Source organism: Acinonyx jubatus, chromosome B1, assembly GCF_027475565.1.
Source record: "Acinonyx jubatus isolate Ajub_Pintada_27869175 chromosome B1, VMU_Ajub_asm_v1.0, whole genome shotgun sequence".
In the NCBI taxonomy this organism is placed as follows: domain Eukaryota; kingdom Metazoa; phylum Chordata; class Mammalia; order Carnivora; family Felidae; genus Acinonyx; species Acinonyx jubatus.
The window spans coordinates 186,524,090-186,538,484 of NC_069382.1; the positions used below are offsets into that span (position 1 = coordinate 186,524,090).

Below are 14,395 nucleotides of genomic sequence, written 5' to 3' on the forward strand. Positions count from 1 at the left end.
ATGTCCATAAATTATAGAAAAGTAATATTTCCAATTGTATTGTAAGTCTTACATGTAATTTTAAAAGATACGTTTGCTATACATCTTAATTTGTCTTAGAAAATGGCACCATTATCAGGAGAAAAAAAACAAGCATAGCTCACTAATAGTGTCTGAGAATAACTGTGTTAATCATAGACTTTTCACCTTCCTTCTTTTAAGGGTTAAATTGCAATAGAAATGTCCTAAGATATGTATGCCCAGAATTAAGACCCAGAAGAAATATTGCCTTTCTGTTCTCATAAAGAAGAGCCCCCCCGTAAGATTAGTAATGAAAAGCGAGTTTCTCTCTTTTCAATAATATTTAGGTCATTGGCCTACCGAGGAGTAGTAAAGGTAAAACTCTCCCAGATTAACACCATATGCTACCATTCAGAACCATAAATGCTGGTGATGAATTTTTCAGTTTAGATTAATGCTGCTGTCTCTGAGAGAATGGTAAGAAATTCACCTATTAGCCATTGAGTCCAAGAAGGCCTTCATCAGATTTTCCTTCAATCCAGGCATTCAAAGTCCCCAGAGACTGCCAAGTCATAGGGGTGTGCAGAATAAATTAAAGTTAAAATATTGTCCAAAAGAGACCATATGTTTGAGCAGACTGCATTTGCCTTGACGGGGGAATGTAAGTGTTAAGACAAATCATGTCCAACTTGTCATAAAATTGAATTAGGACCGGAAGGAAGATGGAAATTTTAGTCAAGGGAGCTAGGAAGCTTAACAGATATCCTCCTGAAATTAGCAGACATAAGAGTGGTGGCCAAAATGCTCTTAAACATTCAATTTCTTCCCCCTGAGAAGATAGAGATTAAAAATCTTGAATGTAGGAATATGAGTGTTTTCTAGTTTTCTCATAAGCATATTGTCTGAAAAAAAATTATAAAAAAGCCCAATATTAATATCCAAATGGTCTCCATTCTAAAATCTAGATGAAGAACATTATTTATTAGTAAACAGAAAAGAGTATTTTCGATTACATTTTTCATATTTATTAAACCTCTATTGTGTGCCTAGTAATAAATAAAACAGAAAAAAAGATTCTTATTTTCAGCGACCTTATATTCTTGTGTGGAGAGAGAAAATAACAATATGAAATGTTTAAAATATAGAGCATGGAGAGTGTGATTGGTGCTAAGGAGAAAAACCAAGCAGGCAATAGGGTAGAATTAGCTACAGAGGCTGTAGGGAAAGGCTTCAATGAAAAGGCAAGGAGGTGAAGGTGTGTTATATAGATGTATGAGAGATTGTTCTAAAAATAAAGAAAATCAAAGTGATTACATTCCGGATATACTTTAAATGCAGAGTTACAAGCTTTGTGGATGAAGTGTAAAATGTGAAAGAGAAGAGTCAAGTGTGGATCAAAATTTTGGCCTGTGGTTTGTCTATTAACGGAGAAGGGGAAGAACTGAACCAGAGCAAGTCTGGGAGGAAAAAATTAGAAACTCAACTGTAACACAAGATTTCAACTGCCATTAGATATTCATTAGATATTCAGTTGCCTATTATAAATTTTAATAATAAACTGGAGGTATGAATTTGGAATTTGGGGGAGTTCTGGAACAGGCAGATGATAGGTAGGTAGATAGAAAGGTAGACAGAAGCATAAGTAGATATATAGAGATAGAGAGATTGTATCAAAGACATGACACTAGTTGTTTTCACTGTGGAGTGTGTATAGACCTTAAAGCACATATATATTTAATACAGATATATATTTATATATTATGTTAATATTATATATTATATATTTATATTTTATTATATATATAGTATATATTTATATTAATACGTATATATATTTATACAGATCAAGCTCTGGAGAACTAATGACCAGCAATGTAAAGGAAAAAAACAAGAATGTGAGGTCCTAGAAAGCCAATAAAGAAATAGAATCCTGCTGTATTGAATGCTTCTGATAGATCCAGTAAAACAAATACTCAAAATTGGTCACCACCTTTAGTATATGACCTTGTGAAGAACAGTTTTGGATAAATGGTGGGAGTCCAAGCCTATGTGGAGTGGTTTCAAAGGACATTGAGAAAAGCTAGTTGGAAACACCTGTGTAGGTAGTTCTTTTGAGAGTCTGTGTTGCAAAAATAAGAGAAACAAGGCAATATCTGGAATGATGAGTCAAGATAAGAAGGGGACTTCTTAAGGTGGGAGAAGTTACAGTATGTTTAGATATAGGTAACATAGTAGGGAAGACTTTATCACGTGGGAGAAAAGCATGAATTACTGGAGTCACGTATTTGTGTTTGTGGGAGAGAGTTAGTCTTGGGTAAAGTGGGTGTAATTAATCCATGGTTCCAGAGTGTGAGGGCAAGTATCTGGGTATGGATGCAGATTAGTAAGTAAACGTGGTGGTGGGAGCTTGTAGATATTTTCTTTTAATCCCTACAATTGTCTAAGTGACATAAGAACAATTCCTGTGCTCAAGGTCTGAGGAGAAGGTAGGCAATAGCATTCAAAAGATCTGAGTGGAGAGTAGACTATGGTAACGGAGTTTGATTCTGGTGCAACAATAAGGACCAAGATCAGGGATCATAAATGTAAAATAAGACCAGTCATTTCGCTCTTGTGTTTTCTTTAACCCTGTTCGGCTGCATGCATCAGGACACAGTAGATGTTAACTAGAATTAACCAAGGTGATTTTGGTTTACTAAGTAAGAGAAACCAGTAAGTGATGGTGTAATGTCAGTGAATGTTTATAAGCCATGGATCATAATGAACAATCTTTGGACTGTCAGAGTGTCTTCTTAAGCCTCTGTTTTGATCAGAATGGCTCCACCTACATCTGATTAGGTGGCTGCTCTAGGCCAAGATATAAGAGATCTAAACATTTCTTTGAAATAGGCGTGTCTACAAATACATCTCCCAGGCCACTTGTACTAAAGTGGGTTCTAATAGATGTCTGTCTGTGAGAGAAAACATCAGTAAGGTTTAAGATAGTCTAAGGGTTTAGTGGGTTCAGTTACTCTTCAGAATACTACTAGGTTAAATGCTACTTTCTGAAGTTATGTGGGAAGACTAATCAGTGTTCCTTAAACAGACAAAACAGTGAAAGACCCCGTCTCAGCTGCTCATTAGTATCATAAACCTTTCCCAGAGATGACCAATGCCTGTGTCCTGGCGGTAATAAGAACCTCCTTCTCACTGGCCTCTTCTTTCTAGAAAGATCTATGTTACTCAGTATAATTCCTGACAAGTTAAAAGAACTTCCCAGCAGGCACACAGAGAATCAGCGCTATCTTGATTTGTTATTGGCACAATCAGCCTTGAAAAACTAATGGCTACAAAATGTGTAAAAATCTGCAGTCATGAAATGTATTAGATAAAAATGTCCCATAAGGGCTAGATGATATAGGATGTTCAGAAAGGTCATAGTTTCAATAAATCAAGTATATTATCTAAGGAGAATGACACTGGGGAGTTAGGTTCAAGTCGTCTGAAGACATGCTTTATAAATATATAGCAGATCTATCATTACAGCGATGCGATACATAAAGCTAGCTTTAGGGCAATGCTTTGGGTGAAGTATGCATTGGTTCTACCGCAGTATGGCCTATTCTAGTATTTCCAGTATCTTGCCTGTTGCTGGCTGCTGGCCATTGCAAAGTACACCTGGGAAAGAAAACAAGTGGAAAACAAGAGTGAGGAAAAATAAAAGTAAATAAGCCAATGTTTAAAAACAAAGAAGATATTCAGTCTGGTCTTGCTTTCTTTGTTGAGGGACTCCTTGAAAAAGCCCTCATGGTCAGTGGCCCAGTATGGATGAAAACACTATGATGCCCTTGTCTTGCTACTGTTCACCTTCATTTCTCCCCCTAAAGATGAAAATGCATCACTGCCAGGATCAGAAAGTATGGCATAACGTGTAGGTGAAGATTAGGTTAGAGAGCTGGAAAACTATGGATAAAAGTGCCTCCTTTCTTTGTATTATGAATTGTATCCCATCAGATCTTTAAGAAACATCCAGAGCCATAATAAAATACAAGTTTGAAGGATAATCAGCAATTATCCAACGCAATCCCTCCTTTACAGAAGAAGATACTGTGACCTAGAGAACTGAACTTAACTTCTTGTAACTAAATTGGATCAGAGCCAGAGTCACATCACAGCTTATTTTACTATATTCATAACAATCATTTTTTTCAGCTTGGAGAACCTAATTATTATGAAATGTGTAAAATTCTGTAGTCATGAAATATACTATAAAATTTCCCTATTATATGTTTGCAACATACAAAATGTAACAAAATATAACATAAAGGTATCCTGTTAATATTTAAGGCTAATGGAAAGTGCCATTTTTACTCCAGAATACCCAATGAAAAGGATAGCAGATGCAGAAGTAGAGACAGGGATATTCATTGCAATCAAAAGCAGGGAGCGCCCGGGTGCCTCAGTTGGTTAAGTGTCTGACTTCAGCTCAGGTCATGATCTCACGGTTTGTGAGTTCAAGCCCTGTGTCAGGCTCCGTGCTGACAGCTTGGAGCCTGGAGCCTGCTTCAGATTCTGTGTCTCCCTCTGTCTTTGCCCTTCCTCCCCTGGTACTCTGTCTCACTCTCTCAAAAATAAATAAACATTAAAAAATTAGAAAAAAAACACATAAAATGTGCAATTGTTAGTGACTGGCCTCTACATCCAACTATGGAATACTAAAATGTCATTTAAAATCACCTTGCATATGAATATTTAGTCACTCAAAATTATTGCTAAGCAAAAAAAACTGTATAGTCAGGGGCGCCTGGGTGGCTCAGTCGGTTGAGCGTCCGACTTCAGCTCAGGTCATGACCTCTCGGTTCGTGAGTTCGAGCCCCGCATCGGGCTCTGTGCTGACAGTTCAGCACCTGGAGCCTGCTTCGGATTCTGTGTCCCCCTTTCTCTCCACCCCACCCCTGCTTGTGCTCTGTCCCTGTCTTTCAAAAATGGATAAATATTAAAAAAAAACTGTATCGTCAAATGGCAAAATAGTAAATAAAATATGATTTTAATTTACAAGACAAATGGACAGGTAACAGGAGTGATGTATATCAAAGTGTTAAAAGTGGGTTTACCTGGGGTCTTTTATCTCCTTCCTATGCCATTTTATTTCCTCTCCTATTTTTTACAATGAAAATGTTTAAGTTACATTATTAGAAACACGCTTTTTTATCACTTGATTTTTGAAGTGTAATTATGACAAACACTGCGATTAAGTTCTTTTCTTCTAAACGTAAGAACGATTTGCAGATTCATTGTTGGGCACCTTTCAAGCCAGATATATGTTTCCTAAATCTGACATGAAAGCCGTCATTTCCTGTCTTGGCTTTCTACCAAAAACCTTCACTGATCAGGAGAAGGGAGAGTCAAACACATTTGCAGAATCAAAATTTGACGTTTAAAAGTGAGATTCAATCCCTGTGAATGCATAATCGTCCAAAAATGACAAAGGAAACAACCGACTTCCTGATATGTAAATATATGATTCTGGAAATACTAAATAAAAGAATCAAAGATCTTGATTCCTCATAATTCCATGGAAAATAAGGTATAAAGAAAGAGCAGCAATGACAAAATATAGGTCTTAATGTATTAAAAACACGGCACCAACCTATAAGGACAGATTAATTGGTGAGGGAAAAATGCATGTCTCTCAGACCTTATTCCGTAGCCATGAAATGTAAAGAGTGATTGCAGCTAACTGAAGGCCCCATAAGCTGTGAAAATCATTTGAATAGGAAATGGGCACATATAAAATTCACCAAGCATTTATATAAGCCTTTGTGTCCCCAAATCGTAATTCAGCATGTGTTATCAAAAGATGTAGATACACATTTATGCTTTATAGAACATTTGAAGTAAAAATTCTGCAGCACCTAAACAAATCTACCCATGTTAAAGAAAAAAGAAGTCTTTAATTTCTAGCAAAATAATATATATTAACTGTAGATATTCAGCAAGCCACATAGCCTCTTAAAATGTCAATTTTTATGAAGACACACAAATAGCATTCTCATAAACATTCAGAGTCTTGCAAATATTATACTCTGACAGTCATGTTCCTTCATTCAACAAATATTCATAGCATTTTTATCATGTGCTAGATATTATTCTCGGCACTGGGGAAACAACCTTAAGCAAGAAAAAATTTTTGTCTTCTTGGAATTTTTTGGTATTTAAAGGCATACATCATTAAGTGAAGAATTATCATACTTTATCTATTTAAATATAAGAAAGTGTATGTATCTAATAACTGTATAGTGTGTGGATTTAAAAATATGAACATGGCTACTCAGAAAGTTTTATTTTAATTCTACTTGTGCATATCTTGGAACACCCTTCAGACTCTATGAAAAGTCAAACATGCATTGAGGGCTTGCAAGATTTTATAATTGGCATTTCCTTAAGCATTGAATTAACATGTTAAATGTAACACAACTAGTGTGGGAAGTTTTTAAACGGTGTACTTAAAACATTCACGGTGATGCAGGAACAAGAAGCACTTTTCAGAACTTTATCTAATAGGGAATACGTTTCTGGACAAATAAAACTTTTAAATTACAAAACCTATTTCTAAAGTGGTTTTAGCATTTTATACTCCTACAGACAAAGCATGAGAATTGCAAAAGATTCACCTACTCTCAATATTTGTGGTTACTGATGGTACATGTGTGCTGGTTTCCTCTTGTTGTTTTAATGTTGCCATTTTCCAGATTACACTGATTCTAAACATATTTTCAAGCGTCAGTTGGCTGTCCCTACAGATTTCTTTGTGGAGTGTCTAACTTTTTGTTCATTTTTATTTGGTTTGTTTTTTTATTAATAAGTTATAGAAGTTATGTATGTTTCACGGATAATGGTGCTTGGTCAGGTATATATATTCACTTAAAAATTATTTTTATTTAAGTCAAGTTGGCACGCAGTGTTACATTAGTTTCCGGTGTACAGCATAGTGATTCAACTGTTCTAAATGTTATGCTATGCTCACCACAAGCATAGCTACCGCCTGCCATCATACCACACTATTACCTGTGACTTATTCATGTTATAACTGCATCTCTCATTCCCCTTACCATTTTGCCCATCCCCCAAGCCCTTCCCCTCCGGCAACCATCAGCTTATTCTCTGATTTTACAGGTCTGATTCTGTTTTTCATTTATTTATTTCTTCCTTTTGGTTCTTAGATTCCACATATGAGTGAAATCATATGGTATTTGTTTTCCTCAGTCTGACTTATTTCACTTAGCAGAGTGCTGTCTAGGTCCATCTGTGTTGTCGCAAATAGCATGATCCCATCCTTTTTTATGGTTGCATAGTATGACATCGTGTGTGTGTGTGTGTGTGTGTGTGTGTGTGTGTATACACCTTCCTTATCCATTCATCTATAAATGGACAATTAAGTTGCTTCCATATCTTGGATATTGTAAATAATGCTGCAGTAAACATAGTGTGCTTATATGTTTTCATTAGCGTTTTCAATTTCTTTGAGTAAATACCCAGTAATGGTATTATTGGATCATATGGTATTTCCATTTTCAATGTTTTGAGAATCTCCATACTGTTTTCCATAGTGGCTGCACCACCAGTTTGCATTCTCACCAACCGTGCACGAGGATGTCCTTTTCTCCAAATTCTCACCTACACTTGTTATTTCTACAAATATTTTCTTTGTATCCGTGGCATTCCTGTTGTTTTTATTAATGGTGTCTTTTTTTTTTTAGAAAACATTTTTAAATTTGGTTTTAATTTTTTTAAATGTTTATTTTTGAGAGACAGAGTGTGAACAGGGAAGGTGCAGAGAGAGAGGGAGGACAGAATGCGAAGCAGGCTCCAGGCTCTGAACTGTCAACACAGAGCCCGATGTGGGGCTCGAGCTCATGAACCCGTCAGATCATGACCTGAGCCAAAGTCAGATGCTTAACTGACTAAACCACCCAGGCGCCCCTGGTTTTAATTTTTATGAAGTCTAAATTTGTCAATTCATTCTTTCACTGTAATTGTTTTTGTCTCTGGCCTAAGAAATATTTACATAGACTCAAATCATAAATAAATCCTGATGTTTTCCTCCAAGAGGTTTAAGGTTTTAGTTTTTATTTTAGATGTATGATGCATCTTAACTTAATTTTCATATATGTTACAATGTATAGGTAAAGGTTTAGTGTTCCTTTATTCCAGTATAATTAGTTGAAACAACAACAACAAAAAATTGATTACATTGGCAACTTTGTAGAAAATCAAAAGACTGAGCCAGTGTGGCTCTGTTGCTGGGCTCTTTTCTGTTCTGATCTTTGCGCTGATCTTACACCATGACCGCATTCTTTGATTATGTGGCTTTATAGCAACTCTCAAAGACATGTAGTATAAGTTGTTTTACGAGACTGCTTTGGATATTCTAGATACTCTGCATTTTTATATGGAGTTCTAGAATCAGCCTGTCAATTTCTAAAATATATGTGGGACTGTATTTAATATCAAAATCAATTTGTGGAGAATTGACGTCCTAACTGAACTGAGACTTTTAATCCATGACTTTTAATCTCTCAAGCTAATTTTAACATGTTAGCATCCTATAAGAAAATTAATTTTGTTTTCTAATTATAGGAGTCATTCCTTGCCAGCCTCATATCAAGTTAGTCTCCTCCATCCATTAGAACACAGAGATCATTAAACACATGGATTGAATATTCACTCTTGGTGTTCCTTCCAATTTTGACATGCCACACTGCTCTCAATTGCCTTACACCTATTTGCTCCACACATATACACTACCACGATAGAAGGCATTAAAATTTGACACCTCTGCCCTATGTTTTGATTTCATAGAGGAACTCACCATTCCATAAAATTGTTACACAGTTTCTACCTCCTTGCTCTGCATTCCACGTATCATGCTATTCTACCACTTTTCAAACTTGTAAAATCCTCTACATCCTTTGAGGTGAAACTGAAATATTCTTTCTTTGGTGCAAGCTTTCCAAAAACAATTCAGATAAAATTAATCAAGAACTATATTGGTTACTTAAGCTTTTTTGTAATCTGTCAATTCATAATGTGGCATGTTTTATGATAGCATGCTAACAATAGTCTATAATTGTCTATGAAAACTTAGTATGGAAGAGATAAACATATATGTTTTTATATTTTAACATAATATATCATGAACTATTTCAAACATACATAAATATAAACAGAAGGGAATAGTTAATACTCTGTACCAGTGGTTTTCAACTAGGTTTATATTTTAACCCCCAGAGCAAAATGTTTGGCAACATTTTAGTTGTCATAACTGCTGGGATAGGGAGAGGTTTGCTACTGGAATCTAAAGGATACAGGTCATAAAGCTTGCTACACATCCACATATCCTATAATGCACAGGTCAGCTCCCAAACAAACACTATTGTCCAGAATACCAACAATACAGGGGTTGAGAAACTCTCCTCTATATTAATCATTCAAATATATCAGGTGATGGGGCGCCTGGGTGACTCAGTTGGTTAAGTGTCCGACTTCAGCTCAGGTCATGTCTCACAGTTTGTGGGTTTGAGCCCCACGTCCAGCTTTGTGCTGACAGCTTGGAGCCTGGAACCTCCTTCCGATTCTGTATCTCCCTTTCTCTCTGCTCCTCTCCCATTCACACAATCTCTCTCTCTCTCTCTTAAAAATAAAATAAAAACATTAAAAAATTAAGAAAAAATATATATACATATATATATGCATATGTGTGTGTATATATATACATATGTATATATATACACATATATGCATATATATATATATACATATGTGTATATATATACATATATATGTATGTATATATATATCAGGTGTTAACATTTGCCATATTTGTTTGTTACCCCTCATTTAAATAAAATGTTACAAATACATTTGAAGCATTCATTAACTTCTCTGATTTCATTCTCCACCTTCCCTTTTTGGAGATAATAAGTACCTTAAAATGGATGTGCAAGTAACCCCACACTGATGTATATTATATTCTATATTTATCAAAAACTATATCCTGTTTTGTGTACTTATCATACTTCATACATCAGATATCATCACACTACCCAATTTTCTACAATGTTCTTTTTTTTGATCTATGATATATTCTTAATATTTATCAATTGTAATATTCATATGTGAGGCCATTCATTTTAATAGCTGTACAACCTCCATTTATTGTCTATGTCATTTATCATCCATTGGTATACTAGTGTTGTTCTAAACTATTCTCCATGGCAAATAGTGCCGTGATAAACTTTTCTGTTATGCATTTCTCCTTATATAGTATACTAGGTTGAATAGCGTCCCCCATTTGTCCACCCAGAACCCCAAAATGTGACTGTGTTTAGAAGCAAGGCTTTTAGCAGATGCAAACAAGTTAAGCAAAGATCATACTGGATTAGGATGGGCCTTAATGGAAGGGCCATATCATTATAAGAGGAGAATTCAGACAGACAGACAAACACAGGAAAGAAGAGCATGTGAAATAGAAGGCAAAGACTGGATTGATGTATCTAATAGCCAAGGAATGCCAATGATTGCCCATAGCCATCAGAAGCTGGGAAAGAGGCATAGAACAGACTGTCCCTCAAAGTCTGCACAGGGAAGGGACCCTGCTGACCACTTGATTTCAGACTCATGGCCTCCAGAACTGTGAAATGATACATTCCCGTCATTTTCAGCTACACAGCCTTAGGAAACTACAGCATGCAGGTATGTGAGACTTTCTCTTAGTAATTAAAATGAGGACTAGAATCACTGATTTCTAGGGCATATACATCTATGAATTAAATATTAGAGTTTATGAGATTTTTTTCTTCATGCTCTCTCCTACCTTGGTATCATCAGGCTTTATTTTTAGTAAATCTGATGACTGAGGCAGTATTTTATTGTTTTCATTCACCTTTCTCTGATTGTAAGTGAGGTTGTATACTTTTACATAACTTTTCATTCATTCAATTCTATTATTTTGTGAATTACCTATTTATGTCATTTACCCCTTTTGTGTTTGTGTGTGGTGGTGGTGTTTGTCTTTAAAAAGAAAATGATATGTAGTATGATATAATGTTTACTGGATAGTAAATCTTTGTCCAATATACATTGCAAATATCTTCTCAAAGCCTATAGCTTATCTTTTAAATTCGTGTGTATGGTCTTTCCAGTAGAAGTTGTGTATTATATTTATCAGTCTTATTTTTGAGTTGTTCTTCATCTCTGTTAAATAATTTATTCCACTACTGCCATAAAGCTGTTCTACCTGCTATTTCTAAAAGTTTGATAGTTTCATTGCAACACTTAGGCTTTTATGTGATATTTGGTTTTGTCTATGGTATCACACAGAGATCTACTTTTCCATAAAGAAAATCAATGTTCCTTCCACCATTTAATAAGCAATATATCTGTGTCTCACTTTGCTGTAATGCAACCTCTACTCTGTGTGTGTGTGTGTGTGTGTGTGTGTGTGTGTGTGTGTGAGTGTATGGTTGTTCTGTTCCAGCGATCAGTTTGTCTGCTATTATCACTAAATCATGTGGTCTTAATTAACATACTCTTAAAATACCTTTGATATATGATGGAGCCAATTGCCCAGTCTTGTTATTCTTCAAATACATCTTAGATATTTTTAGCTTACTAGATATTCTTATGGTTCCATAGAACTTTAGGATCAATGTGTCAAGTTCCACAATAAGCCCAAGAGGGATTCCAATTTATATTACATTGATTTTACAAATTAATTTAGTGTTATCTAACATCTTTATAGCTCTGAGTCTTACAATTCAGAAAACTAGCTTCACTTTATTTTTTTTAATTTAGGTTAATAAATTGTAAAATTTATCTGTAATAGTCTTATGCTCAACTTTTTAGATTTACTTACATAGTTTATGGTCATTCTTGCTATTCTATGTCATCATGTATTCTTATTTTCATTGGCTGTTAGTGGTAAATGAGAACACTCTGATTGGACACTTACTTGTCACCAGAATTCTTACTGTTGCGGTATTATTTTTAATAATGCATAGATATTTTTCGATTTTTTATAAATTAAATCCTATTTCATGAAAACGAATGGTAATTTTAGCTCCTCTTTTTCCAGTCGTTATAAAAATTTTGCATTGTCTCAGAGGTTCTGATGAATATTCAGTACTAAGAATGATGGTGAATACACTTGCTTTCTGCATAATTTTAATAGGACCACTTTCAAAATGTCATATTCAAGCATGGTATTTCTAAAGGCTCAGCGAATGCCTTTAACAAGGGAAGGGCAGTTCTTTTTATTTTATTTCATTTGATAAATTTTTCATGATGAATTTGTGATGAACTTCATAAAATTTTTCAAAATAACGACAATCAATGAGTAATCACACAGACCATACCCAATAATTTATAAATACTTCTACTAGCAGGTGACAGGTTGTACCTCATTATAAAAAGTGTGTTGCTGACACTTATTTACTTAATCTTTTTCACATTAAGCTTTGTGTTTGTTCAAATGTGACATTAAACATGTGCCACCAATTTTAAATTTAATACAGTATATAAAGTGTTTATAAGAACTGTATGTGTTTCTGAGTGTTTATGTACTTAATCAAAGTATTTTACGCTCTTTTGAGCAGGTATTTATTTAATCAGGGGTTTAAATGTTTTAGGAAGTGTAAAATGGCTGAACCATATGTAAGGTTTCAGAGGTGCCCTGGGAAGAGAGGGAATGAAACAGCAGAGGAGAGATGGAATGGATTAGGAAGTCCAGATGAAACTCTGTGGGATGAACACCAGCAGAAAACTCAAGAGAGGAAGACTGTACAGAAAATACCAAATGACATAGACACTGCAATGTAATATATGAAAGATACTGAAGAACAGAAGTGAACATTTAAACCACATGCATTAATATTTTATCTATCTATCTACCTATCTATTTTAAGTAGACTCTATGCTCAGCATGGAGTCCAACCCGGGGCTTGAACTCGTGACCCTGAGATCAAGAGTCAGATGCTTATCCAACTGAGCCATGCAGGCACCCCATAATAATATTTTTATTTACAGCTCTTCAGATTGACTAGAACAGCAGAGGGTATGCTGAGCAAAGCTAAGTCTATTGGGTTACATATCAAGCACTGGAACATGTAACTAAGCACTGCCTGAAGTGCCTCACTTTCCTTGTTAGATATTCTAGTTCCAGGGAGTTTACCTATACTCATAGTCCTGAGAAAACTGAATTCAGCATGGTCACATGATAACATGAGTAGTGCAAAGGCAGTGAGAGTGAATGAAGGAACAGCAAGTATCATTTTGCCTTTCACGGACCCTGGAAGGACTCTGTTTTGGAAGGATGGGGGAAATTTTATTACCATTTACATCATTGTCTCTCCACGTCACCCATCTCTTTCATTTCTCTTCCTGTGACTTGTTGTCTCTGATTATGCATCTCTCTCTTCTGTATACATAGGAGTAAGTTATAGAAATTTCCTAGACCTATCTTTCTTAAGGAATAAACCTAACAATAACAGAAGGTATGTTTCAAAAGCCACGTGTTGCCTAAGCTAATGAAAATTAGTCAAATATCCAAATGTAGTTGTGTTGACCATACAAAAAGTAGAAATCAAGTCTTCTTAACTAAGAAATAAAAATAAGTTGAACAAACCCTAACTCATTATCTTTATTCAAATCATTTATATAGCAACGATCTCAGTAGTAATGGTTCAAAAACATCTTCTAATTTGCTGAAACTTTACTCTAAGAATTAAAATCTAATTTAAAATTAAATTTAGATTACATCACTGTATGATAATTCAGCACTAAATTGCTGCTAAGGAAAGACTACTCAAATATATGGAAATATAATTTTATTCACTGTGTAATTAGTAGTTACAAGTAATAGAGAATTCTTTGCAATATTCGCAGAGTGAAGTCTAAGAAATTAAGTATATCTACTCAATAAATCACATTCTCCTATATTAGCGAATTTTAATTCAACACTTCTTGGTAGGAAGACTTATTCACTTGAGAAAAAACAAACACAAAAAACCCAAAAAACAAACAAACAAAAAAACTAGCAGTTTCCAAAGCCAACTGTGTGTAAGCCTATGGAGATGGCCAGCAGGAGGGAAGCTTTCTTCTTTGGTCCCACATGTTCTTGGCACATCTGCTTACGTGATCTCATTCAATCCACACAACCTCACTGGATATTGACTGTGATTACCCTTATTTTGAAAATAACAATAAAAAAAATACATTAGATTAAATACCTTGATGAAGTTCATAAAGCCTACCTTTGAGAGGCACCTGGGTGGCTAAGAAGGTTAAGTAACTCTTGATTTCAGCTCACATCATGTTCTCACTGTTCATGAGTTCTAGTCCTATGTTGGTCTCTGTG

At 35.0% G+C, this 14,395-nt stretch overlaps 1 pseudogene; it reads left to right on the forward strand.

Annotated features, from left to right (window-relative positions):
• The first annotated feature begins 1,148 nt into the window (after positions 1 to 1,148).
• LOC106986825 (probable ATP-dependent RNA helicase DDX10) overlaps positions 1,149 to 14,395 on the forward strand; it is a 91,025-nt pseudogene continuing 77,778 nt past the window's right edge.